Raw genomic sequence first — 16,383 nt, forward strand, 5'->3', positions numbered from 1 at the left:
ATCGCCAAAAATGACTTTTATTGTCTAATCTTTGAAAGTTTAATTGTCTATAATCTGTTTTCGTAGCATTAATGAAATGAAACATTTCGTTCGTTCTGACTGCTATAATTTGTTATCGTTTAAGCTTTGATATTAAATAATATCTAATATTGGCAACAAAATATCGTCAATTGACAAAGTCTGACTTTGCATATTCGCATACATTGATTATAAATAACTGGCGTAAATGTAATGAATGACGATTGAATTGAACTATTAAAACACCGATTAAAAGTAAGTTCAACCAAGAAGCGAACAAGTGTTGATGGTGTGAACATATCGGTGACCTGCTCGCTACCGGGTGACGCCGAGCGATATAATTTTTACTGCCTTTTGCTTATACAGTCACGTACAAAAGCTGTATGGAAATTAAAGATTATTTGTAAAAAATCATATTATTTTGGCACTCTTTATTAGTTTTTAATATTTAAGTAACAATGCTTTTGCGATTGAGGGGACCTAGACGCGCTTTTAATTGAAGTTTTCTAGATTATGAAAGACACATTAACATCACCTAAGTATACAGGGTTGTATTAAAGTACCTACGAAATAATTACCTAATTTCAAAACTTACATTATTAAGGAAATTATTTTTGGTGACTTTCCTTTACGAATGTATTAATTATGTCTCATTCTTTGGCTATATCCGAAAGCCAAAACCGCTTGACAGATTTTAATTTATGTTTAGTGAAATTATAACTAAACTTATAAAAAAATAACATAAAAATAAATTTCGTTCGGCCCAAGTCATTTCAAAGGGAAGGGACCATCCTTTTGTTTCCAACTATTTCCGTTCTAAGTTACTCAGTATCGCATTTTTTGTTTCTTATTGTTTTTAAATTGCACTTGAACAATATCTTTTCTGCTTTTGACATTTTAAAGTTTAAAACATGTTTAGTTGGAATTGCCTATGCACGTGTTACACTTGCACGTGTTACTTAGTTTTTACAGAATAATTTATGGTCATTTTTTGTGTATTATAGAAATTTGAGGAAGACAGAAGAGAAATAATTTCTTGGGTATTTTGTGTTACCTTATTTAAATAATTATTATATTGACATTTACCTATTATATGATCTTTCTGTAACTATTTTTTTTTTATTTGAAAATACTTTAAATCGTGAAGCCTAATAATTTAGTCGAAATATTACATTCTACTTGAGTATGTTACAAAGTTGAAACGGTTTATTAAAATGAATATTACTTGATGGAAGATACCACGCGGTTCGTAAACACTTAAAAACGGTGTTGCCTCACTGTAAAAGATCTTTGACCGCAAACTTTCCTAACTGAATTTATAATCGAGGTTTATTAAGAAATCAACTCAGAACTATAGAAATTATGTAGAAGTATCTAAAGCCCTCGCATAAAAATGATCATGATTAACCTTTACATAGATTTCAACATGCTAATACAAAAAGACATCTTAATTGCCAATTTTTGCCTATTATGATTCAGTTCGAAATTTGTCAATTTTTCTATACAATACTTGTTAAATTTCAAACAAATATAAAGACAACTTAGTTCATATTTATTATTACTTACGGGCGTTAATGACCTGAACGGGTACTTATCACCTCTCAGAGCGATAAGCATTAATTCATCACTTCGTTTTACATATTATTGTGCAATCTTAGTTACCTTGAAAGATTACACATGAGCATTGCATTACGCTAAAATGCATTTAACAGGATAAAAATCAAAAAATACTTAATTACTCAATAAAACTTTAAGTGAGACTGAGTTTGAGTAGAAAATTTAAAATAAAATTTTTAAATTTTTGGTCGATTTATTTATAAATCTTATAACTTTCCACTATCGGGTATAAATATAGTTTGTAGGCAACAGTACTCGAGCGGTACGGTTGGCAGCAATCGAGACAAAGGCTCGTAAAGATACGCAGCGTATCGTAGGCTTTACGTAACACAAGCACTCGTAGTTACTACACGAAGCAATACGTTCGACGGGACTGCTACTTTGGTTTTAGACATATTGCCAGTTGTGTACTGCAATTTCAAACAACCATGTTTTGACTTTGTATATAGAGATGTAATAAGCCCCACAGTACACAATATCACTGTACACTAAAGTGGACTGATTGCGATGAAATTCGAAAAAATTTTGTTAATCTATCTAGTCACACACATTGTTTACATAATTTAAATACGAATTTTGACACTTTTAGAAATCCAACTTATTTTTATAGTGAAAAATCTATTTGAAAAATCATTGCCTGAAATCAGCCGACGAATAGTATTACCACCATATCACTTAATAGTCGTAACGAGAAAGGACATTATCCGTGATTTGGAGCAGTTTAGAACGAAATTATGTTCCGTATATTTCATCTCTACCTCAGTAGCAATGGGCAACAATAGTGTTGCCATCTATAATATCATCAATTCAGGGCAAAGACCTTTATGAACAATGAGTCTATACATGCTTAATAAAGCAAACAATTCTATATGTTCTGCGATTTTCGAATCAGCCAACAAAAGCAATATTTAACAAAATTCACGAAATATGCAAGACATTGATATAAGAGAACGTTCGCCTAAATATAAAGTCATAAAAGTTTTATACATTTTTAAAAAGGTTTATAACTTGATACTTATTAATTAATTACCAAAAAAAATATGTACTCTTTTTAAAAATTTTAAATATAATTTTCCAATCCAAGTCAAGTTTTGAGTTTTGCGCCTTTGGCAAGATTTAAAGTTTAGAAGTCTTTTAGAAAGAAAAAGAAACCTAATCTCAACACTGAAAAACCCAACTCAATGTATACGGATGAATGTTAAACTTTTCATTATAATAAAATGCACAACAACAAAATAAGGAAGCGTGCAAATAATCTCGATTGTTTACTAGGAATTACATAAGAAGCATATATTTGCTTACGTTAATATTTATTACGCATTTACGCATGTGTCTTGCAAATTTGCATTTAAAGTATTCGTTATGGCTCAAAGATAAGAATCTCTTGTATTGCTTCCAAATAGTATTTATAATACTAAAAATGTGGTTTGTTTATGTAATTTGTTGTTGGAGTATCTATCAAATATTTTTTTTAAACAACATTTGCATTTTTGAATCTAATAGTGTTGAGTTTTAGGCCCACACTTATCTAATAGTGTGGAGTTTTAGTATCTATATAATTCGCAACATTGTGGTCATCGTCAATCTTTTACTATCCAGCTGTTGGGCATGGGTCTCCTCAAAGTGAGAGGGCCTATACTTATCTAAAGCTACAGCTTGAAAACCTTACACATGTTGAAAACCCTCAAATCAAGAAAAAGGACTAAGTTTCAACTTTAACAAAAGTGGTCGTCAAGAACAAAGATTTGGCACTGTGTCTAGGGCACTTTTCTTGTAGTTATCCTGATTCTTCTGTCTACTCAAGAAGGTTAAATTGAGTAAAAAGGTAAATTTACGCAGGTCTCAACATTATGTTTCACTTTATTTTGAAGGCTATTTGCATTAAATCAATTTCAAACGTCACATAAATATTAATATTTAAATCAATTTAGCAATTTCGGTGCCAAATCCGATCTAGCTCCGGACGGATGTGGCAGATGACATAGAAATACAATCGCAAGGACACCGGGTCCGTTATAGCTGAAGGGAATATAAAATTGATATAAAACATGGGAGTAAACTTATTTACGTTAGGTACGGAAGAGATAAATGAGGGTGGTATTAATCTAATTGTAAGAAACTAAATCTCTCGTAGCAGAAGTCTGTATCCGAATTCTAACCTCTGACATTTTGAAGCAACACCTAAAAATTTTCTAATAATAATAATAAATGTCTTTATCAGCAATATTGTACAATGTGTTACATTAACTCGGAAGTGATCTTAATACTTAACCAATTTGAGTACAAAGCAGTAGGTACGTGAGTCTCCTTTGTTTTACTCATATAAAAAGAAAACTACGTAGCTGCTTAGTCTTAAATCCAAATCTAACATCAAAGTATGCAAAATTTCAGCCAAATAGTTTGGGATTAAGTGGTTTAAAATTCAGTTCAGTTCAGTTGCAAAATTTGACCCTCACATACATACGAATTCACAAAGTAAGATAAGTAAAAGATTGAAAAAAATGTATGAAGATGCTCACAGAAAAAAATGCTTGTAAAAATCGCTCTACACCACACCCAACGGAAACACGTCACATATCTTACCCGTATTTATTATCAAAACAGTTTTAGTATAATTTTCAGTCGACCTGTTAATTTACAACTACTTCGATAAGTAAAGATTAAAGAGCATCGAATGATGTGATAGGAGCCGATAAAACGTAAAAGTATATCTACTTATCTAGCCATTTTAACCTAGATTATATGACACTATTAGCTGTGTGTTAAGTAGAATTTTATTTATTAACCCGCCTGAATCATGTGGTATAAAAATATACCACAAATAGTAGCCAAAAAACAAAGAGAGGCCGTTGAGGCATTAACTGTAGCGATAGATTGAAGGGAGGTATAATCCGCGTAAAACTGCTCGTCCGCTCTGAATATAGAAATGAATCGAGTCGCCATAGAAAATTGTATGACTGCACCTGCTCGCAACAACTTCAGAACGGACTAGCAGTTTGGCGCGAACTATACCGGCATTTTTTGATAATGACGAAGCAAACTAGTATACAGTCCTACTGATGGTAAGTGGTCGCTGCCGTCTATGGATGTAACCAACTCCATGTCGGATAGGAGTTCAAACGAAAGTTCTAATTACAGAGGACTCCTGAGGACTAAGTCTGTCGCCTCCTGAGTATGTTTGTCAGCCTCCACAGACAGGCAATAACTGCTTTACAATAGAAATAGCTATGGCGATGGTGCCTATCTGGTCAAACCATTATAGTTAGATCATAATGCGAAATTAGTGATCAGATCATAATGCTCTTCTAGTATTAAAAGGACTAAACAAAGCACGAACGCAACGTTAGCACATAACCTATTTCGCACTTTACCGGTTTAGTAGAGTACTTACCAAATAATTTTAAGGTTTAAACTTGAAACTGCAATAAGCTAACTTAATAGAATATTTATGTAAAGCAAATACATAAGAACTAGTTAATCTGGTACAAAGTCTAGTTCCATGTAATTTAAAACGACTTTATGAAGCAATTTGAGAAATATTTATTGAATTACGCAGGATCGACTTCAAAATGTTAATTGTACATAAACGAAGTATATTAATGTTCGAAAATGAAATACACTGGAAATATTTCCATAAACACCTGTAGGCCATATTAAATACCCAAGAAAACCGGAAAAGTGTTTTTTATTTATTTTCCGACAGATTGTACCTACCACCCATTTATAAGTTCCAATTTTTAATAGATATTATTATTAATCCTTTTTTGTTTACGAGGGGGAAACCTTCAAAAGGGACCTACGCCGGGTTATGTGGGATTTTTACCGCACTGAAACTCCCCCGGTGGCCGTCCTCGGCGCTTGTTGGAGAACTCCGGGATCTCCGAGGGAACACAGGATCGGGCTTTGCCCTGGGAAGAGCTCTTTTGGCTCCTCCGACACCATCTGGTGTTTAAGACGGTATGCGACCACACATACCGTCGTCTTTCCCGGGGTTGCTTGCTGGACTCGAGCTTCCACTCTTGCCGCCCGCAACCCCGGAAGCCTCCTTTTATTCGCCTCTTACGACAGGTAGGGGATACCGTAGCCCTATTCTATTTCCGAGACTACAGACTACAATTATTATTAATCCTACGATATTTTACACATCTACCAAATGATAGATAGGTATAAAAGTAACTTTACCACAGTCGATATATAAAGATATCTACCATCTTTAAACCTTTTAGTTCTACCATATAAAATTGTTGAATAAACGAATTATATTTAATGCACGTGGACGACACACTCATACCTAAATAAATATTTAGTAACCACACAAGTTTTTTAACCGGATATCGTACTTAGTCGTAAAGTAGACACAGTTCCACGACGCTAATTGGTCACCCAGGAACTAAGATCCTTTTTTGGAAACTAAACTTAACCTAAGTATTTAATGCTACGACAGACTCTATGATAGGTATATAGGTATAACGCCTTTATTAAAAATCTATCTATCTAATATTTTGCTTGCCAAAGATCAATCGAGAATTACTGCCTAGTAGATAAATTACGATCTTAGGCAAAAATTGGATTGAATATAAATACCCGACGTTAAAACGTTAATTAACTAAAGGAGGAAAAGACTATAGCATGTTTGGTAAATTAATATTATTATTATACTATGAACATAGATTAGTAAAGATACTTCGCCACCTTGAAATTGAATGAAGTCACAAACGGCTTATTAGTAAGTTATTTTTTTGAATTCTTAACAAATAAAAACATTTTTAGAGAAAATTTAAGAATAAATAACTAATACTGCGTAATTTACATAATAAATAAATAATTATTTTAAATATTTTAGGGACATTTTAGCACGGAGACGTGGCAAAACTTTTTTACGCAATTATTTCAATTCTCAAAACTGGTTACATTTTCTTGTTAGGAGTGAATAATCTTTACTAATCTATGACTATAAATACAATTTATTATATATACAACATTTACCTTTTGACATGTTACAATGTTAAAAAAAATGCGTTATCTAAATTCCGATCTATAAATCAATACCGATAATATCATTGTACTTATTAGGTATACGTTTTTTAATTTCTCGTTCCAATATCAATTATTGGACTAATCAACGATATCAGTATCAGGGTCAGACATTAATGGACATTAATATTATCTAACGGCTTTTTGAAACTTGTATCAATCATTGAAAAGGTAATTGTGTTATGATAAACGTACATAGGTACAAGTATGACAGTTGGACTCCATATCTGTGCAATACACATAGATATTAATAATGGGCAAGTGCAAACAGAATTCGCACACGGAGGATTCCGTACCACCAAAGTTTTAATTTTTTTATTTTTAGTATTTGCCATTGAAGCAACTGCATTGTGTTAACTGTGTACCTATTGCGGTTAAATAGATAATGCGAAAAACATCAAAATAGCAGTTTCTTGTATGTTGACTCCCATTTATTTTAAACGTTTTTAATTTTTGTATTTGTTGTTATAGTTTTAGTACTGCGGCCACATTTATACAAACTCTGTAAAAATGTCAAGTGTCTATTACGGTTTAAGAGATAGAGCCCTGTGACAGACGGACAGAGCGGAGAATTAGTAAAAGGGTTCCGTTTTTACCCTTTGGTTACGGAATCCTAAAAAGGAAATAGGTATCTATGTAGTATTATCTAGTAGAACATTCATATGCTCTACTTAAATAATCGCAAATGCGTCGCTACTCTAGCGGATTAAGATAGAATGTGTCATGTAAGTACCTTAGTACCTCTTACAAAAACATTGTTGCTATGAAGCAATAAGTAAAATTTCTGAACTCAATTTTAATGGTCTAGACCCTTCGTGATTAATATGTGGAGGCACCTCTGTCACATTTATTTCTGCTTAATAAACTGGCTTGAACATGGCTGTATTCTAGTTAGTTAAGGGAGAGATGAAAGGGGAGGCATTTTAAATACATCCTGAAGGGTAGCAATTTAGCAGACCTTAGGTAGAAGTTTACTAATAATATAATCCTAGTCAGGGTTAATTGCAGGTGTCCATGTGCAACACTTGCTTCTTACCATCATGTTACCGTCACATAGACGGCATGTTCGTTTGATAGTTTTATTATTCTACTAGCTGACCCAGCAAACGTTGTGTTGCCATATAAATAAAAAATGTTAAGGGCGAACAACTCTTATCACTTAGGGGTATGAAAAATAGATAGTAGCCGATTCTTAGACCTACTGAATATGCCTATAAAATTTGGTGAAAATCGGTGACGCCGTTTCGGAGGAGTACGGTAACTAACACTATGACACGAGAATTTTATATATAAGATAATGTAAAGTTCTGCAAATTTAAGTTATATTTGTATGACAACCCTGGTATATAATATTATGTTTGATAAAAAAAATAACAAGTTTTTAAAGTACAAATAAAAAACCTGTTAAGTGCGTATTCGACACACCCGCGTTATAAGTATGTACTTGTAAGTGACTAAATTATGTTGTAACTACATCCTCAATAGGTTTCTTTCTAATTTACGACTTACATGTCATCTATTTGATAACTATAAGTGCTACTTATTTATATCTAATATATTTAAGTTGTTAACTAATGACCTAAAAAGTAACTAATAATAATAATACGTGAAATTAATTTATTTTATTGCGGCATGAAGTCCATCTCATGGTAAGTAGTAACTGCCACCCATAGAAATGTAATCAACCTCGTCATCTGTAATAAAACAAGAGTTCTTTTAACAAAACCTGAAGTCGGCCAAGGGCCTTGCGTGCTACCCCGAGGACTAAGTAGGAACTCTCAGGATAAATACTTATGTCTTCACGCCTTCAAATCCGAATACAGCAGCGTTGAACATTGTTGTTATAAGGTAGAAAAAGCTGAGGTAATTGTCACATCACAGTATTCTTCATTCTTCAAACTATCACCACTTATTTTGAATTTTATAAGGAAGCCTCCGGTAATTTATTACCTTCCCTTTATTTTATTTTCTGTTATTTTTATACGATCAATGAATCGCAACTACCACACGAGATGGGTCATAATGGAAATGTCACGACACACTTGGTGTACGTTCTCGCGCTCACATAGCATTAAAACCTGTTTTTTCCTGCTTACTCATCGTGTAAAAACTTAGGTCTTCATACATAGTGTGCGTTATTGGTATTATTTCTGCTCATTTGAAGGTGGTAGAACCCTTTGTGGTTCGACTCTGGCGGCACCACCGCCACACCTATTTCTACCTAATAACAGCAGCGTTAGGCGCTGTTGTGTTCCGGTTTGAAGGGTGTGGTAAGAGAGACATACTTTTCCGAGGCGTTCCAACTTAGTCCTCAGGGGTAGCGGCGCATCTGTGGCCGACCTCAGGTAGGAATATCTAATCCTATCTGGGGTTGATTACAGATGTCCATGGGCGGCAGTAGCCACTTACCATCAGGTGGACTGCATACTCGTCTGCTACTCTTATATAATAAAAAAAAATACATTTATTACATAATAACATATATTTGAGTACGTATGTATTTTGAAGGTGGAAGTACCCTTCGTGGTTTCACTCCGGAGGAACCACCACCACATCTATTTCTGCCTAATAATAGCAGCGTCAAGTGCTATTGTGTTTCGGATTGAAAAATATGGTAAGGCGTTCCACTTATTTGAGGCAACATAGTCCTAAGAGGTAGAAACGCTTCTGTGGCCGAGTTCAGGTCGGACTTTAATATTAGCAGGCTTTTGTAGATGTCGAATGTCCATAGGCTTCAATAGCTCCTTACTATCTAGTGGACTGCATGTATTAGAAGATTACCCGTTATTGTATTAAAGAAAATGTAATTGTAATACGTAAAACGATGCTATTTGTAATGGCGTGTATGATTTTGGCACATGGAATTATCGTGTTGGCGTGTATGGATGGATAAAAATAAAATTTAATGGGCCGGGGACCAGTTCTGGTGCGGCGTGACCGCAGATCCCGTCCCGAGTTCAACCATCGTGGTACTTCTTACTCACGCACTCAAACTATCTGTGTATTAATATGTGAAATACTTCAGATCCCTTATTACGAATATTACGCGAAGGGAATGTGCAATTTGGAAAAGTTAAAATTTATACGTAAAATAATGCTGCAACCTGTGTTAGAAATCATTGAATTAAGTATAATAAAATAAACATTGTGTATATAATGATATCAACAATGCCAAATGTGAATACGGGTAATGTCAAAAAACGGGTTACTTATTGTTAATAAATATGGTTTAGTCGATGAAAAACTTATTTTTATACTTGTTAAATAAGTGTAAAATTAATGCGGAGACAAAAAAATAATCATAATTACATAATAACATAAGATTCATAAATGTGTTGTAGTTTAAAACTGTTTTAGAATTAGGACCTAATAACTTAAAAAAAAGAAAATAAAATTTAAGTATTATAATTTAGAATAATTCATCTTATATTTCGGTGAATGTCAAGTTTAGTTTTTATTTTCGTTTCATTACAGTCGTATTTCGACTACTGTGAACCGTCACTTCTTTATTTTATTGCAACAAAACTGCATGACCACAATGTTGCAGAACCCGCTCCGGACAGTCCGATCCAATTATAAGGAACAATATAATTTGAGGTTGACGGAGACCGGTCCCAAAACTTTCGCAGTCTGAAATTGGATCATTATTTTCCGTTTTGCGCTACGAAAATTGCAGTAAGTTATCCTGCGATTTACGTAAAGAGAACCGGATTGCGTAGAGTAGGTATAAGTTAGACTTCCGTCGAGTAAGAAATGTCTTAATCAAAGTTTAAGTACCTATCGGAAATACTAAACTTAAAAAAAATAGATAATTATGGAAATAGTTCTATAGATATTTATCTAAATAAGAACATAATAGATGTCTATATCCAAAGTTACTCTAAAATTGAGAGTTAATCGGTAAATCCCACATAAAACAAAGTACTATTTTTCCATACAAGGAAAACCCGTATATTTTTATTAGATATCGAAGTCTTATTAAACAAAAGATAACCTTTAGACTTAATATGCATATTCACATTATGACTGTCCATTTCGCAATGATTCATGTAATTACGATTACACTAGTAATGTTGGTACGTACAGATCCAAACTAACTTAATGTACCCTGAAAGAAAAATGCTTAGGTACCACAGGTACATGTATGATTTAGAAAATGTTGTGATTTTACTACTTTCTTTTTCATTTTATCCATCCATTGATAGATACCAGTCTGTAAATGGCGTTTCGATCATGACCAATACCTTGTAAAATGTGGATAAAAACCTAACAAAAATATTTGATATTGTCAAAATTTTGCATATTAGTTATTAAATTATTGATAAAAAGCAAACCTTTTGTAGCATCCATTACGTAAAAAGAAATCTTAATTAAGAAACTTACAAGATTTACTATTAAAAATACCACCACGTGGTAATATTACCGCATATTATATGAACTACCATGAAACTATGTCCCTAATATGGTACGTATTATAGAACTTAAAACGAATTATTCATAGCATGGAGTTAACACAATAATGTTGTATAAACAATCCGTCAGTCTGTCATGCTCGAAAGGTCTATTTTTGATTTATTTACGTTTAAACGATGCATCTTCCATCACCTCTTTGTACAATAACTTCACAAATTGTTTCAGGATAAATAAATTGCATTATTTTTCTATATTATCTATAGAGAAAGCAAATGTGCATGCATTTTACCTGATTTTTTTATAATATAGGAGAAGCTGACGAGTATGGAGACCACTTGATGGTAAGTGGCTACTGCCACCCATGGATATATCTAATCAACCCCAGATAGGATCTGAGGTCGGCCGCAAATGCGCCGCTATCCCATGGGACTATTCTGGAACACCTCGAAAAGTATGTCTCCCTTACTACACCCTTCAAACCATAACACAGCAGCGCTTAATACTGCTGTTATTGGGTAGAAATAGGTGTGGCGGTGATATCGCCGGAGTCAAACCACAAAGGGTTCTACCCTTCTACCACCTCCAAACACATACATGTTATAAGGCAGAAATAGATAAAATTTACCTCTGAAGTTGCACCACAAAGATTTCTACCATCTTTAAATATTGTATTACGTATTTAGCTACAATTATTTTAAATCCACAAAATATTTGATCTAGATTATTATATCTGTATTAAGGATACAACGTTGTTAAGATAGTGAAGTATCACACTATCCTACATATAAACATAGATAAACTAAATTTATGTACCTACTATTTGTAGGAATCAAGTATACTTAATTAATTTAGATTAGTTTTCATGCACTATCTGATGTAATTATATCTGTAATCCTTTAGTTCTTCTGTTGTTTTCTATTAGCTTCTATTAGACATCTTTGTCTTAATTGGTTGAAGTTAAGCAATTATAGCAGTTATTAGTAAAAGGGAATGTTGTCCATTCATAGACAATGAGCATACATAAGGGGAGGGTTTAGGATTCAAAATTTCCCCCTCTTGGCATAGGTGAGAAGAAAAATTCTGCAAATGGGACCTATGTATATTTGCTTTCGCCAACAAACAAGATTTTTTATTCCAGACCCTATTACTCTTCTACACAGGTTGTAGTACCTGCATTAGAAAGAATATATCTACAGATTATCATTTACGTTTTTATAAAAATCTTCTAATATTATACCACTATTTTTTTTCTTTACGAGGAGGAAACCTTCAAAACGTACCTGACGACGTGGGAGCGACGCCGGATTATGTAGGATTTTTACCACACTGAAACTCCCCCATGGCCGTCCTCAAGGCTTGTTGGAGAACTCCGGGATCTCCGACGGAACACGACTGGAGTCCTCAAAGCGCTATGCCCCGATCGGGCTCTGTCCTGGGGGAGCAGTTTTCGCTCCTCCCACACCATCTAGTGTTTACGACGGTATGCGATCGCACATATCGCCGTTCTTCCCGGGGTCGCTTACTGGACGGTTTGAGCTCCCACTCTTGCCGCTAGCAACCCCGGAAGCTCTCTTTTAGTCGCCTCTTAGGACAGGCAGAAAATACTGTAGCCCTATTCTAGTCCCGGAACAACAGGGACACTACACAACCGACAATGACGTTTTTTTTTTAGTAATCATACCTACAAACCAAACTGTAAGAACCAACACAGTATTTGCGTACTTTGTATTTATATTTATGTATTTAAGTAGGTAAGTACAGTTCCGCGTACAATGAGTTCATATTATTAGCGAGCTGGCCGGTTATCGCATAACCCACATTGTGCGTTATCTGATACTGCTGCGCTCTGCTCGAAATGAAATTCTACGTTTCGTTCAATAATAGAGACGAGTGTTCTGTTTCATTGACGAGTGACGCTTGCATAATGTTTAGGACGATTTGCAATTTGTCAATGGTTCGAGACTTGACCGCTTAAACTGGAGCAGGCTGGAGCCAACCCAATTAATAAAGAATACAGTAGTTACATTTTGTGCGCTTGTCTTTTGTTCATAATATTGTCACAATTCTAGTTATAGCTATTTATTATGGTAGTAAGTGTAGTATTAAAGCCATCACGAACACGGAATGGAACAGAAATAAAAATGAAAAATATACAAAGTAATATATATGAGATACCTTTTATATTATGTAGAAGAAGCAAACCAGCAAGCCGTCTACCCGATGATAAGTGACTACTACCACCCACGGACATCTGTAATTAACTCCAGAATAGATTAGAGTCCTAGCTGAAGTTAAGTGACAGACACGTTGCTACCCCTAAGGACTAAGTTGGTACGCCTCGGATATGCCATCCTCACACCCTTCAAACAGAACATAGCATTGCTTAACACTGTTATTATAGGCAGAAATAACATCGCTGCAATGGTCCGTTCTGGCGAGGCGTAGGATAGCGTGGTAGCGTACTGCGAGAGTGTTATGGTCGCCAAGGAGGACGCCGAACGGGCCAGGGAGCGCGCTGATCCCGCGCGGAGAAGAGGCGCCGAAGGCGCAGACAGCGCCCCCCGGCGCGGTGTCCCTGTAGTCCCGGGACTAGAATAGGGCTACGGTATCCCCTGCCTGTCGTAAGAGGCGACTAAAAGGGGGCTTCAGGGGTTGCGGGCGACAAGATTGGAAGGTCGAGCCGTCTAGCAAGCACCTCCTGGAAGGACGGCGGTATGTGTCGTCGCATACCGTCGTAAACCCCAGACAGTATGGTGAGTCCTGAAGCTTACCTAGGAGGAGCCCGAAGAGGCAACGCGCACAGAGGACTCCGGTAGTGTTCCGTAGGAGATCCCGGAGTCTTCTTGGCATCGCTGAGGACGGCCACCGGGGGGGTTTTAGTGCGGTAAGAATCCCACATAACCCCGTGTCGCTCCCACAACTCTGGGTACCTTTTGAAGGTTTCCCCTTCGTAAACAAAAAAAGGCAGAAATAACATATACGTAGATACTAATGACAGTAGGTATAAAAATAAAGTTCAATGAATTTAGTCAACTTGCAAATTACACGTTCCCATACACTCCCATTAACATTCAGTGCGAGTGGTTAAGAACAAAGTAAATAAAACATAAAAATCAATATTCAATGCATAACACGTTTAGCGTTCGATCACTGCAGATGCAAAGCGTTGTATTTATGACTATATGGAAATGCAAACAATAGGCAAACAATTGCTCATGCATCCTGAGCCGGTCCGCATTAAGTCTTGGGTTTGATTTCCGGTTGAAGCCTTTATTTACTGTGATTACGATCTTGTAGAAAGTGACAATGCGATGCGAGATATACAAACAAGGCTATTGTTTACAAAATCATGTATAGATACTTCTTTATTGATAACGAAAATCACATCATAAACGAAAAAAAAAACGTGAAAAACTTGTACAGTAACCTAAAACTAAATACTATTACAAAAAAGGATGATATTCATTTTGTTGTCCTAAGTCAGAAGCTGGAATTTGACTCCCAAAATACCTCTTTCTTCTCCCACATCTCTAAGTTTTGTAATATTTTATGCGTTTGAATAGTTGTTATCACTTGCTATAACAGTGCTCAATATCTAGTGTGGATGAATTCCAATATATAAACATATAAAAGAACGTCCTGAACACAGACCTGTATTTGTTTTAAGTCTGTGGTTCTGAACCCTCAGTCGAAATTCTGAACCCTCTTCTTCTCCATAACGAAACACCTTGTGAAGTGGTGGTAGTTTGACATTCAAAAAGTGCTCTGTAAAGAACCTATTTTGAATTTAAAAAAAAAAACCGGGATAATGGAACGATATTAAAATGTATGTCGGTGTTGTATACACCAGTTCTATTGATAGGACTAATCTTGAAGTCGAAGTCAGCTGTCTTTATGGTATGGATCGTAAGGAATCAACAAGCTTCATGTTCCTTTGATAAAACAAATAAAAAGCTTGATACGACCCTGGCAACTGTACCCAGTCATTAATCACCATCAAGCGATCGTCATTCATCATAAAAATTGCAATGCCAAATGCAAATCTACATGTTTAATTAATCTATTTGATTGGTGGCTTCAATTGCTGTGCGTATGGCTTGCTATGAAATAAATTATGTTAAGTTATTGAATTGGTTCTAATATTAATGTTAAATAACATTTTATTCGTTCGTTAGTGTTGATAATTTGTAATACCAGGAAGTATTTGTGTATCATAATGCAATGATAACTATGGTGGTATTTTAAAATAGTTCGTTGGTATATACTATGTAACAATTTATTTTGTATTTATATTTTATGTTACAAAATTCATGATGAGTTTTAAATTATTATAAACAGTTTTTCTAGTACATTGCTGCAATGGGTACAAAACGAGGAAAGCGATATATTTTTTAAAGCCAGGAAGTGTCGATAGGGCCATTTACATACCATTAGATACCCAATTTGCCTCTGTGTTACCTACACTGAATTATTTATTATTATATTCTTTGAAAATTCTGAAAAAATCTTACATAGTCTAACACACTAACACAGGCTCAATATCTGCTCAACCGAAACTATATAGGTATTAGGTATCTCTTCTTTAATGCTTTATAAGTATCTACTTTTGTTATTTTTTTAAACATACATTCTAGCATTTATCTCATTACTATTAACTGACCACAGGTCACAATCACAATCTGTACCCTTACCATGAGTTTTTACGTTTTGACAAATATGACTGTTTTGGTATTTGTTTACGTATTTGCCCATACGATTTCCAATCCGCGCCCCTAGCGGATCGTATCAGAACTATAGTGTTAGTAACGTAACATTAAATGTCAAAATTGACAAAATGGCGCTTTATGTTTTGTCTCTCTTTTTTGCGAACATGTGAGGTAGACAAAAAGACTTGAGCACTTACTTATTGTTACGTTTAGTCAGTCTACTAAGCAAACGGAACAGAATAATGGATTGAGTAAACGTTACGTAAAATTGTGGGATGTTTTGAACTCATGGTAAGGGTACTGACTACACAACAAGTGACACAGGGCCTTTGAATTTCAAGAACGCTCCCAAATCCGTAATCCAGTCGGCGCATTGAGCAATAGTTATAAAATTTATTACGAGAACAAGTTCCGTCTGGGTATTAACACGCAACGATTATGATACTCGGAGGTAAGCACGCAATAGTAAATGCGATCAGCTAATTACATCTGCTATCGTATAATGATTCCGGTAATTGTATCGCCATTCACTTTAGCTTGCGAAATTATCTCACATCCCATCGTTGCTCAAGTGTGGGCAGAGGGCACTTTATTA

This window comes from Epargyreus clarus, unplaced genomic scaffold, assembly GCF_041222505.1.
Source record: "Epargyreus clarus isolate Ecla_fem2 unplaced genomic scaffold, WU_Ecla_fem_2.2 ptg000001l, whole genome shotgun sequence".
Taxonomy (NCBI): Eukaryota; Metazoa; Arthropoda; class Insecta; order Lepidoptera; family Hesperiidae; genus Epargyreus; species Epargyreus clarus.